We start from the raw sequence: 13187 nt of genomic DNA on the forward strand, positions 1-13187 counted from the left end.
AGGTCCCTGCAATACTTCACAAACTCATAATCCTAAATGTATGTAAGGAGAATGGCCTCCCCCAGGGAAATATAGTCCCATCCCCTCAATGTCCATTCAAAAAACTGCTTAGTAGGGTTGTACAGAAGTGCTACAGAATGGTTTAGAGTAAGGACTACAGTGGCAGAGAAGGACAGAACAATGTAACCTGAGACCTAAATTCAGATCCAGGCATCTCCACAACAGCAGTTTGTGGAGGACTGGGATTGCCAAGCCCTGGAGGTACAGCTTTCACTGCGCTGTGGGTCTTCCTTCTTCAAGGATAATGAGAGAGCACCTCGCACCATGACTTGTCCCCCAGACATCGTTTCTATCCAGCCCTTGCACATAGCATGCATCCTGAACCACAAGGATGAACTCACGTAGTACCATGTCACCAGCTTGTGCTGGAGCTAGACAAAGATTTCTCTACCTTTGCGGGCACCTGTGTGTCATAGACTCCTCTGACTATCTGAACCTCCATCTCCTCCCTGTGAACCTGAAAATCAGATGCATGCAGAAAGCATTACACATTGTAATCTTTATTGATAACATCCTCAAGGCAAAAAAAGACAAGGTGGTAGAAGGAAAAATATTTTTAAAAATGGAGAAGGAGATGTAGCAAAGTCCTATCCCACCACAGCATCCATTGCAATGTGGAACCGATCATCTTCAGTACATGAAGAGGGAGAAGGAAACCAGGGCCAGACACCTTTTTTCCTTCCTCCAAAATGAAGGATCCTAGTTGTCGCCCCACAGATGGTCTGGCTCTTCAGTATTCCCCAGGGTGGTCCTGGGATCTGCTCCCCAGTCATTCAACCTGAGGGACCTGCTCAGTTGGGGAAGATCTCAGAGAGGACTCAAAAGCTGCTTGTGACCTTAAGGCTGAATGCAATTGTGGCAGCGATGGAATCCTTGTCGCAGACTGTTGATTGAAAAAATAAAAGAAGTAAAAGGAGATTTGGAAATATTCAGCATGCTAGTGGGTGAGTGTGGGAAGCTCCCAGCTGTGTGTGAGAGAGGAAGCCACTTTCCCATTCTGAGCCTCCTTTTCCCATTTCTATGCTCTATTTAAATTGCAAGCACTTGTTCTGCTTTAATTAGAGTCTGTACAGTGCCTAGCATGATGGGACCCAATATCAGCACACATCACTTTAACAACTGCAAGTCACTCTGGGGCATAGCCAGGGAGAACTAGGAAAACTCTAGACCAGGAATGACCAGCAACCATCAGCAGGTAAGCAGCACCAGAGGGGCTTACACAGAGCAATGTACATGAAATAAATGCCCCCTTTCACACCTAACACAAAGGCAGGAGAATACAGAAAATGTCTGGGGTTGAGGCAGGAAATGGCAGGTTGATGTTAATCCAGTTCAAATACTGATTGATAACATGGGAAAAGGAGTGAAGAGGGGGAAGAGACCTGTGGACACTCAGGTGGGCTCTTTCTTCTTCTCTCCCATCAGTAATGGTGGAGCCAAACAAAATCTTCTCAGCCATTTCTGTAGTCTAATATTTACTAGTAATTCAACTACAGCTCCTTAGTTGCCATTTGGGAAGCTCCTTGAGTGCCTGCAGCACTCAAGGAGCTTCCCAAATGGTCTCCTATTTGAGTACTAGCCAGGTTCTCCACTCCTTAGTTTCCAATATAAAATGATAAGGGGATGCAGTCAGTCCAGGAAGACTGAAGGCTTGATAAACTACTAGGAGTCACAGAAGTTAGACAGGGTCTGATAAATAACAGGCTTGTTCTCTGATTCAGTAAAATCAATGAGAGAACTTCCATGGATCCCAGTGGGCTTTAAATTAGATCCTGTAACACAGAACAACCTGGAGGTTGGAAACATAAATGGGAAATCTCATATTTTCTTGCATATGTCACATACCTTTTCCCCAAAATCAGTGCCCCAAAGTTGGAGAGAATGTATTAAGTGGGGAAGCTGATTTTCTGCCTTGGATAGAAGTACCAGCTTTTATTCTTAGCAGCAGTGGCCTTACTATTCAGGTAGATGAGGGGGTCAACTAACTTAATGGTTCCTTGTGTTTTATTCCACAGGTGTTAATAACTGTCTCTCCTTTTTAATGGTGTTGATATTCCTCTAATCAAGCTAATCTTTCTTAGGGAAATAAGAAATCTAATTAAAGACTCTAATTAAAGCAGAACAAGTGTTGTCTGCCAGCTGTTCTTGGTCTGTCTCCTCCTATTTCACAGCCCTGGAAACTCTTTAGCTCTTTTCAAAATATTAGATTTACCCATGGAGACCAGTAGTAAGCAGCAGCTAGGGTTTCAGCTGTAGTTAAGCAGGAAAGGGAGCAAGTGAACTGAAGATTAGCCCCTGTCCCTGGTTTATACAGCTAAAACTCTGAAAATCTTTTTCTCTTCATTCTGCCTTTCAAAAACAAGGTATGTGCTATATTCTGGGATATGTCATATGCAAGAAAACATAATAGCTAGAGATGGACTGGTAGTGTTAAAAATCTGTTAGCAAAGAGTTTGCCAAATTGTGGGGCAGGCATGGGGTGTACAAATGTCTACAAACAGCAGATGATACTGGTATCAACAATAGGATTATAAAAGGCCAGTCACCAAGATGTGAATGATCAACAAACAATTTAGTGTGTAATGAATACATGTCAGCCACACAGTGAAAAAGAAACATTGCTCCCTTCTGGAGAGCTACCAATCAGACAAGGGCAGTTATAAGGACTGGGGCTCCTTTAAGGATCCGATAAGAGCAGATTTAAAAAAAACTGAACAGGCCTGGTCCACAGTGGATGTAAGTCAGCCTGGCTCAGGTGAAATGTATCAGTTGGCCATGGGGGTAACCCAATATCTGCATCAAACACAGCAAGGGCAAGGCGGGTGTCCCTAGAAGTGATGGGATCAGCAGGGGCAAATGGAAATTTCAGCTAAACATCAGAAGAAGCTTCCCAACGCTGAGATCTATGAACTGTGGAACAGTGTCCCAAGGGAACACTGGTTCTGGAGTCACTTTCAAGTTGACTAGACAAAGCACCCAAGCCCAGAATAAGCCAGCAATGGCCCTCCAGGGAAGCAGTGCCAAAATAACCTAAGATGTCTTCCCTCATAGTGGTAGCTTAAGAGATAAGAAGGCACAACTTACAAGGCATGTAACTCTTTCAGGGACGCTGCACACTGTGAGCAGCAGCACATCCAAGCTAGCATTAAACCAGCGATCAGGACTCCCTCAGGCTCCCAAATCCTCGCCGGGAAGTTTGGCTCATCAGCAGCCCCGACGTGAATTTCTTCCTTTGCCCAAGCAGACTGCTGATTAACTAGGAATTAAGCTGGCATGAGACAAGAGCTTGTTGATGTCTCTATAATGCTTCAGCTGATAGACAAAAATAACTTTCATGTCATCTCTTCTGCTTCATCTTCTACAAACATGTCCCACACTGCTGGGCTGTCAGCCAAGGTCCTCCTGACACTGCAATATTATACTTGTACTGCAAAAGGAAGAGACATGTACACTCACATATCCGTACCCACACTCACATACACTCACTTGTGGATGGATACACAAGGCATTTATGCAAAGACACCAACATTCACACACAGAGACACAGACACCCACACACTCAGCTATAAAGGTATATTTTCACGATACACCTGCATACAAAAAACTTGTATCTCTATATATACAAACCTTGAAGGGCCCACATATCACAATCCACACCCACAATCACAAACATATGTAAATGAACAATTGCACATCCATGTGATCATACACAAACATACTAATACACACACATACTTTCACTTGTGCAAACATGCAGAGTCTTAAAACTACACACAAACACAAGCAACCATATACACAGCTGCACACTCACAGCATACTATATATAATAGGGTGGCTTCCCCTTTTAAGGGCCTGGGGAGGTCTGGGTACAGCCAAACCTTTTCTGAGCCAGGCTGGCTGGCAGGTGAGAGTGGTCTACTGATTAGGGCAGGATTCCAGCCAGAGGATTTAAAGAGAGCACCCAAGAAGGGAGTGGGGTGGCAAGCTGTGAAGAATGATACTACAGCTGAAGGTAACAAGAGTGACTGTGGCCTGGGGGAGGTGGCTGGGGTCTCTTCCATCCTTGCCCTACTCCTATCCTTGGGGGATCAGGAAGGGACAGGGAGTTGAGGCTGGGCTGCAGTTCTTTATGACTAAGAATAAACATGGGCTCTAAGAAGAACCAAAGAGTGGCTGATAATTGTTCCTCAAGCTGGGGAACTAGAGATTAGCTCATACACCCTAAGGAAATGCAAACATGTACACACCTGAAAAGATGCACAAACACTTAGACACAGACATACTCAGACAGTCCCATCCACTTGTATTTACCTATGTGCTCATTGCAGGAACATGCACTCTATACATATTCCTGCATACTGACAAAGTGTCCACAGCATTCCCAAGCCCAAAGACAGACTTGGGCATTGAGCATGTGTCAGCCTGAGGACGCAGTGAGGAAACAGATGATACAAAGCCTTTGAAAACTCTCCATCCTCAATCTGAGGCATCATTCCCTTGCTTCACAGCCTCTCAGCGGCCTTTTTTGTGGTGGGGGAAAAGGAACAAGTTTTACGTCACAGCTGTGTCTCCATATGGGGTAGCAAGGAACTTGGTTTATGTCAACATGCAGGTTTCCAAAGGGGTTTTACCTATCACCAAGCAGCTTAGGCCACCCCATCTCTGGTGTGCAACACAGTATCATCAGTGTGATAGCACTGAGAGGCCTAGGCCTGGATTAGAACCCCCATGATGTGTGCTGCACTAGTACAAAAGCAAAAGATTGTCCATGCCCCCAAATAGCTTACAGTCTACATCCAAAATACCCCATCTTCTTCCAGGACTTCTGTGCTGGAAGCAGCCTGATACTGAGGCCATGAGCAGACAAACTATTTTCTCTAAGGTAAAGAAGAGGCAGGGCTTTACCATGCATCAGTAATTCCTACTAACTGCCCATGTACACAATCTTTAGTATGGGATAGATGAAAGCCAAAGCATGGTAGCTAAGTAATCATCACAAGAGAGGAAGGTTAGTATAGCTGAGTTACCAGAGTATAAAAACAGGTACACGAGCAGTCACCATCAACCACCTGATGTAGAATAACGCCCCACTGCCTTTTCCCTTGCAGTAACTAGTTTACTTGCTATACCCTCAGGCATGGGTATCCAATTAATTTGGTCTTGCAGGCCAGATTGAGGCCATGGGGCTTTTCATGGGCTGGACAACCCACCTCTGGCATCAGGGTAGCAGCTTGTCAGTTCAGCTGCCAAAGCCTCTATGTGGGTGCAGCTACAGAACCCAGAGGCTGAAGGCTGCTGCTGCTCCCCCACCCTCCTTTTCCCCTGCCACCAATTTTAATCACCAATGGTGATCAAAGACCTGGAATCAGTGACAGATAAGGGGGCGGTGTAAATGAGCAGCAGCGATATTCATATCCTGATGCCCGATGCATATCCTGATGCCGGTGCAGTGGCTCTGGTAGCTGAACCAACAGGCCTTTCACAAGCTACAATTTAGTCATTCAGGGTTGCATGCGGCCCATGAGCCACCATTTGGACAGCCCTACCCTAAGCTATTAGTACAAGCCCAAGTTTGGACTGGTCCCATGTCTCTGTTTGCACTGGTATAATATCAATATACTCACACCAATGCACATTTTGCTAATCTATATACACCATAGGTGACTCGTAGGGGGCACACGGTGGGGCACATCTCCCCCCCGCGAGATTGGTCACTGCCACCGGCTTCCGTGGGCAGTTGCTGCTCACCTCCCCACTCCCCGCCACTGCTGACTCTGCCGCCAGCTTCTTCAGGAGGTCTCCAATCGCCACCCCACCGCCGATTCCGACAACACGGCCACCCACAAATTGTGCCCCCCCAGTCTTGGGAGGCACCAGTCATTCCTGATGTACACTCTCAGCATAGGACTTCCCTGCAGAAGGGCCCAGAGTTGTAAGTTCAAGTTCTCCTTTTGCTGACACATACCCAACTTTGTCTGCCACAAGTGGCTGACTCAGTGACACATATCCAGGTCTCTTGGATGGGCTCCATTACTGCTCTACAGACTACCTATTGTACGCTAGGCTCTCCAAAAACTCCCAGTGCACACTCAGTTTACCATAGAATTATTTACATGCATTTATTTCACTGCTGTTCTGGTGATTCATGCCTAGTTTTCAGTTACTCATAGACATTCGTTTTCTCTCCAAAGTAACTAGCTCCTCCCCAGCATATTAAAGTTTTAATAATTGGGCTTTTTTTTAGCTGGAAACAATTTTCTTTAAAAAGTTTATTATGTGCTAGTTGACAGCAATGATTAAATGCCAAAAGCTTTTTTTTTCATTATATGCAACTATTCTGGAATGAGGACATCCCCCTCTCCAAAAAATCTGAGACACTGCTGAAGTGAAACAGATGGCAGATTCTGCACTTTGGCAGCAGTGCTTAAAAGTAGCCACAGTAATCATCTTCTGTCTTGAAACTAAGCATGAGCATCTTCAGGACAGAAGCTTTGAGTTAGGGAGAGAAAAATCACATGTGGAATGCAACCATTCTTATAATGTTGATTATGTCTTAATTGTTAAATGACAGCTTTGCATTAGCCTCAGATCACATTTTGTTAGGGAACAGCAAAGGCTTTCATAGCCTTCCCTTCAGGAATGAGGTTTCTTTCCTCACTTCTTTCCCATAATGGTCAGGCAACTTCATATATTCCTTAAAACAGCTGGAAAGGTAGGTTGACTTGCTCAGGAAATTAGTCATGGCATAAAGAGTTTGCAGACATCATCACCACTTTAATTCAATCAAGGTCAACAGTAAGTGAAAGTTGACATCTCCTGTCTGTTATTCATTAGCCTCTGTTAGCTAGGGCTCCATCCAGTTTGGAGTCCACATCACACAAAGCAGCATCTATAATGGGCTCCCTGTGTTCCTGTCTCAACACTAAGGACAAAGACTGCATGAGCCACAGTGCCTGCACTTTCTTTTCACTCTGGATGTTGGGACTTTCCATACATCATCATCAATTCAGTATCAGAGCTGTTCTTCAAGCAAACCCCATATACAAGTAAAATACCCAAATATGAGGTCAGTACACCTGTGATTACAGTCCATGGTCATTTAGGGCTTGATCCAAAGATGTTTGAAGTCAATGGAAAATGACTTGAAAGAGCTTTGGCTTAGGCCCCAATCTTACTCCCTTTCTGCATAATTTCAATGGTGTTTTCTCTTTTCTCCTAGGGTGATCCTGGCCAAGGTTCCCTTCTGAAGCTCTGAGTGCAAGAATCCTTGATGTTCATATTTACTTGGCTCTCTTCACCTGTCTCCTTTTTCTCATAGGGCTTCCTGCAGCTGTCTGCCAATAGCTCTGTTTCTTCTAACTGGCTGTCCAGCTGATATGTTCACATCCTTTCACAGCTTCTCTCTCCACTTCAATCAGCAGAAGTCTTTGCTGTCTCCATAGCAGACCAGAGTCCTGTGGCATCCTCTGCTCTACCCTGCACCCTTCCCTCATACACCTGCTATTTCTTTCGGTCACTCTTGTAGGTATACATCCTTTTATTTCTCTCTGCCTGTGAGGAGTCATTAAGGTTTTGGGGGCAGGGAGGATCTGTTTGTTCATTGTTTGTCCAGAACATGGAAACATGGAACTCTTGGCCATGCTGAAGGCTTCTGTACACTGCCACAGTTCATAGAATCATAGAGTCATAGAAGTGGGGTTGGAAGGGACCTTGTAGATCTTCAAGTCTGACCCCCTACCTGGGCAGGAGGGAAACTGGGCTCAAGTGACCCCAGCCAGGTAGGCATTGAGTCACTTCTTAAAGACCCCCAGGGTAGGAGCCAGCACCACTTCCCTTGGAAGTTGGTTCCAGATCCTAGCCACCTTAACTGTGAAGTAGTTCTTATGGATGTCTAATCTGAACCTACTCTCCAACAACTTGTGGCCGTTATTCCTTGTTATCCCGGGGGGCGCTAGGGGAAACAAGATCTCCCCCAAACCGTTCTGGTCCCCCCTAGTGAGTTTATAGATGGTCACAAGGTCCCCCCTCAGCCTTCTCTTGTGAAGGCTGAACAGGTTCAGGTCCCATAGCCTCTCATTGTAGGGTCTGCCCTGCTGTCCCCGGATCATGCGGGTGGCCCTCCTCTGGACCCTCTCAATGTTGTCCACATCCCTCTTGAAGTGGGGTGCCCAGAACTGCACACAGTACTCCAGCTGTGGCCTGACCAGTGTCACGTAGAGGGGGAGGATCACCTCCTTGGCCCTACTTGAGATGCACCTGTGGATGCACGATAGGGTCCGGTTAGCCCTGCCGACCATGACCTCGCATTGTCGGCCCATGTTCATCTTGGAGTCAATGATGACTCCAAGATCCCTTTCTGCCTCCGTGATCTCAAGAAGGGAGGTTCCCATCTTATAAGTGTGTTGCCGGTTACTACTGCTATACTACTATAATAAAAGATACTGGTAATCATACTTTGAAAACAGAAATTGCTGCCTCTTTTCTTGGACAACCCAAGATCCATCGACATGTTCTGGGCCTCAATGTGAACTTTCCACTATAACTGAATTAGCTGTATTTCTTTTGTGGCAAACAAGTCTTCTCATCTACTCCCTTGTCCTGCTAGGTTGTAACTCTAGGATAAGTAAATCTGTAAGTCCCTCTGCTAAACCTTCTGGCTACACTGTCACTGAGTTTCAGGGCAATAACTGTACATTATTGGCCATAGTTTAACATAGCTTCTGAGACTGGTCATCCTCTATATGGGCTTGTAATAATAACATCAAAAGCCCAGGACTCAAAAATACTAGTTCTATCCCATTTTAATGTGTTTTTAATATATATACATATAATATATATATATACATATATAAAAAAACACATTCAACTGAGATAGAATTAGCAGCCCCCCAAAATCACAATATTACCAGCTAATAAATCTAAGCCAAGCAATATACCACACATGCTTGACTTTAGCAAATCTTTCCCTTCCAAATGCATCAGGAAATACAATGTTGTCTGAGCCTACCCTGATGCTCAACAGATTTGGATCAGAGTCCAGGAGTTGCTTCATTAAAGGCCTCCATATAACCTCACTCAGAGCAATAGCTGCTGCTTTTTCTGAAACTGAATTATACAAACTAAAGGATGTGCAGCATGATCATATAACCCCAGAGGAAAGGCCTGACACTTGCCTATCAGAAGATGGTAAATCCTGGGACAGAGATGAAGAGGACACTGAATTCAGAGTCTGAATGTGTGAATTCCAGCACTGGATCCCAGCGCATGGACCCCTCTCCATTCTGACACTGAGTGTCTTGGAGCTGTTGCTTCTGGAGGTTTATTTATGATTTATAAACATTAGGCTGAATGAAAGGTTAAAGCTAAATTCACACCTCCCTAATTTTGAGGAGTGACATAATTGGGAAGTATTCCAGACTGAATTGTTTAAAGGTGACTGCAAAATGGCATGGGTGTGGGATTGTCTGGAGCCTTTTTCCCTCTTTATGATGATTAAAAACAGCCTGGAAGGTTTATGACCAAAAATGAATAAATCAGCTTAGTTTCTGTTTATAATTCCATAATAGGTCAAGTCTTGTCCATTTAAGAGGACTCTATAGAATCTCGGGAATGACTGAGATTTTGACATCATAAGAGACTGACAACTATGAGAAAAAAGGAAATTTAAACTTTTAATCTATTTTAAATGTTTCATTTTGGGAGATGCTTACTGAATTCCTGTATCTAGTGAACAATTGGGATAAAAGACACCAATGTTAAACAATGGACATGCCCCGTGTCTTCAATCAAGCTATCAGAATAAACACTGATGAGAAGCCCAAATATTCCTCCAGCAAAATCTGACTTCAGCCTTTTCAGCCATCCTACATCATAAACCATAAACACTGCAAACCCTTCTACATCTCATGGGAATGTGCAACTCTGCAGCAATTCTGTATTTCAAACAGTGGTACCATAAAAAGTCATGGGATATGGCCAAAAGGGATGCAGTTAACAATGAACCCAGTCCCTACATATTCTTCTGTTCAGAAGATAGTTCCATATCATGCATCCCAGTTAGATACCTCCTGATAAAATGTGCTTACATGGACCATTTTCTAACATGAAGTTGATGGGGAGCCAGCTATGAACCTCTAGGTGTACAAATGCATTCCTGGATATAAATAGTCTGATACAAGTTGCTGCTCCCCCTCCCCACCCCACCCAAAGCCCTGAGCAAACTCTTATTTGAACTTCCTTTCTGATAATTTTATTAATTAAGTGCACCTAACACACCAAGGAAGTGCTCCAGGGCACTGGCCAGGTATGATGGGCTGATTCCTTTCTTCAGTTTAATATTGCTTCACTACAACAGTGGCAAACATAGGGGAAAATTCCTAAAATCTAGCATAAAAAACCAGATATGGGGCCTGCTTCAAATACTATTGAAATCCATGAGACTCTTTCCACTGACTCTAAATGACTGGGGATCTGGTCCTTGGGGAGGAAGTCTCTCTTTCTGATTAGGGCAATTGTCTAGGATTCAGCAGGCCTGAACTCAGCTCCTAGTTTTGCCACTGACCTCCTCTGTGACCTTGGGCAAGTCATTTCACCTTCTTTTGCTTCTGTTCCTCACCAATAGAATGGAAATAATAGTCTCTTTACCTGTCCTATCTATTTAGACCCTAATGCATGAGTTTGGACTTCTATAATGTTTAAAATCAAATAAATAGTAAACAGTGCTTAAAATTAAGGTTGTGCATCTGTATGGGGATTCTTTCTTGACTCAGAGTCTTAGATTTCAGTCTTCTGTGAAGGGATGGCCATTTACTATGTGTTTGTATAGGACATAGGACAATGGGCCCTGATCTCATATTGAGGTGCTACCCTAACACAAATAATAGTAATTAATAATACTAATTTGATTCCATTAAAACCCTCTTGCTTTTTTTAAGGCAAAAAACTTGCATCTGCTTGATCCACTAGACTTAAATTAACAGCATGCAATAAATAACACAGATATAATTGTTCCAAATACTAAAAATAAAAAATGAGAAACTAGAAAAAAATGTAAAGAGTTAATTCTGGGGGCAGGTTTCCAGTTATTCCTTGAACTTTTAACTTCAAGAAAATTATGCATTGCATCAGCTAAGTGTGTTCTAACAGTGAAATGATCATTATCATCTCAAGTACTGGAATGACCCAGGAGCCTGTTTTGTATTTGCAAAGGAGGAGGAAGCAGTTTGAATAAATAAAACAGACTCTAGCAGTATTGCTAGGCACAGTCATTTAGAAACCAAGAGTCAGACTCTAAAATCATAAGATTGCCTTAATAATTAAGAAGTTTTACAAAAGTAGCATTGCGTTCTCACTGTGTGATTCTGGGCTTCTTGTTGTTAGCTTTTTTAAAGCATATCGAGAGTTTTATTTTATGCATTTGAGTTTGGGCTTCTTGGGTTTTGTTTGTGTGTATCTGTTTCAAGATTTTAGGTTATGCCTGTATAATGTTTTGAACTTTTCCTTTTCAACCAGATTGGCTAGAAATAATCTTTTTTTGTATATATGAGAGTTGAGAGTCTCACAAAATCACTTGACTCCAGAAGCTAAGGCCTGGAGCAAAAGCAACCAAGATTTGTGAAAACATCACCAGAGCTAGCCATACTGTTCTAAGGAACAGCAGCTACAAAGAGGATCTAACCCAGTCCCTAGGCATGCCCCTGTCGTGAATATACAAACCACCCCAGGATGGGATTCAGACAAGGTTTAGGTTGGGTATCAGAACAAAGTGCTTAAAGGCTAGTAATGATGATGACCAAGGGAAGTAAAATCCACCAATCAACATTAGTAATATGCTGTTAATTGCCTCCCACCCTGCAGGCTAAAGGGCATTATTCAGTTCTCTGCTCTTGATTCTGCTGATGCTGGACATTGATTACTTGTGATGGCAAGTTTCATTCAGTAGTCCTGCACCTCCAACTTTTTTGTATGGTTGCCTTTTATTCATATATATGTATGTATTATTTGTGTATGTGTATGTACCTATACATGCATATGTATATGTATATGTATATATGTATACAGACGTATAAATATATATCCATATATGTATATGTATTGTATAATGTTTATTGTATAGTGATTATTTTATATATTGTATATAACATATATGTTATTTGTATGTATTAATACAAGAAATTCAGTACATTGTTATCTAGAAATGCACTCTCCTGAGCTTGCTGGGTTTTCCGTCCTTTCTTAGCAGCCTTATTGGTTTCTAGGTTTGGGGTCTTCCAGACTTGAAGAGCCGGGGAGATGCCATATAGAGTGGAGCCGGTGGACTTTGCATGAAGGATGCTGCTCTAGTCTTTGGGGCCTCCTCTTGCTGTGAGGCTGTCAGTCATCCCGGACTGTCTTTGCCCTGCGTTAAAATGGCCAAGACCCCCGTCCTAGGAGATGTGGGAATGAGACCTGCCAGCTCATGACAATGCCCACAGCTCAAGAGGATGTGCAGGCTGGCAGGTGTAAGTCTCCCTGCCTCAGCCCAGCGAGTCGGGGGCAGGGGAACCAGGATGGAGCCTGCATAGGGAAGGCACCGTGACCCCGGCTCTGATCTCCCCTCCCCCAGCTGACCCCTCCAGGGAGAAAACCAGCTCTGCTACCATTAACTACAGCCCAGGGCACTGGGAGGGTGAAGTGAACACCCCCCTCCCCCTCTGCCCCACAAAAGGGGACTTGAAATAAAAGGCAGAGGAAGCCTTGTGTGTGTTTTTATTATTATTATTTCTGATTAAAGAGGAATTCATTTCATCTCTGCCTCCTGCCAGGGGCTGAGGTGCCACCATTGAGGTTAACGGTGCGGAAGAATACAAAAAAATTTCATTGAGGAGGATTATAAAAGTTACTAGCTGGAACATTAACAGAAGAGTAACTTGTAAAAAATGCAATATTACAATATTCACAAGGACGGTAGAGCGTGGTAAAGCTATAAAATTCAACATTAAAATCTTCTACAGCCTAGATAACCTAGTTAACAAACATTGTATTGGAACTACTTTTCTGCGGGGCTGAGGGATACGCTCGGCCCGGGGTGGGGCGCGGCTGGGCGGCGGCGGGAAGGGGCGGCCGGGGCGCGGGACGGGGCGGGGGCT

The 13187-nt window shown here is 43.8% G+C and overlaps 1 long non-coding RNA gene across 1 annotated transcript in view; it reads right to left on the reverse strand.

The window, feature by feature from the left end:
• Positions 1-544: 544 nt before the first annotated feature.
• The window catches only part of LOC106722515, a 28903-nt gene continuing 16260 nt past the window's right edge, over positions 545-13187 (reverse strand). The window contains exons 3-4 of the long non-coding RNA XR_001358527.2: positions 3145-3487; positions 545-943 (exon numbers count right to left, since the gene is read on the reverse strand). This is a non-coding gene — a long non-coding RNA (uncharacterized LOC106722515). The remainder of the gene's footprint in view (positions 944-3144; positions 3488-13187) is intronic.

Source organism: Alligator sinensis, unplaced genomic scaffold (assembly GCF_000455745.1).
Source record: "Alligator sinensis unplaced genomic scaffold, ASM45574v1 scaffold264_1, whole genome shotgun sequence".
Taxonomy (NCBI): domain Eukaryota; kingdom Metazoa; phylum Chordata; order Crocodylia; family Alligatoridae; genus Alligator; species Alligator sinensis.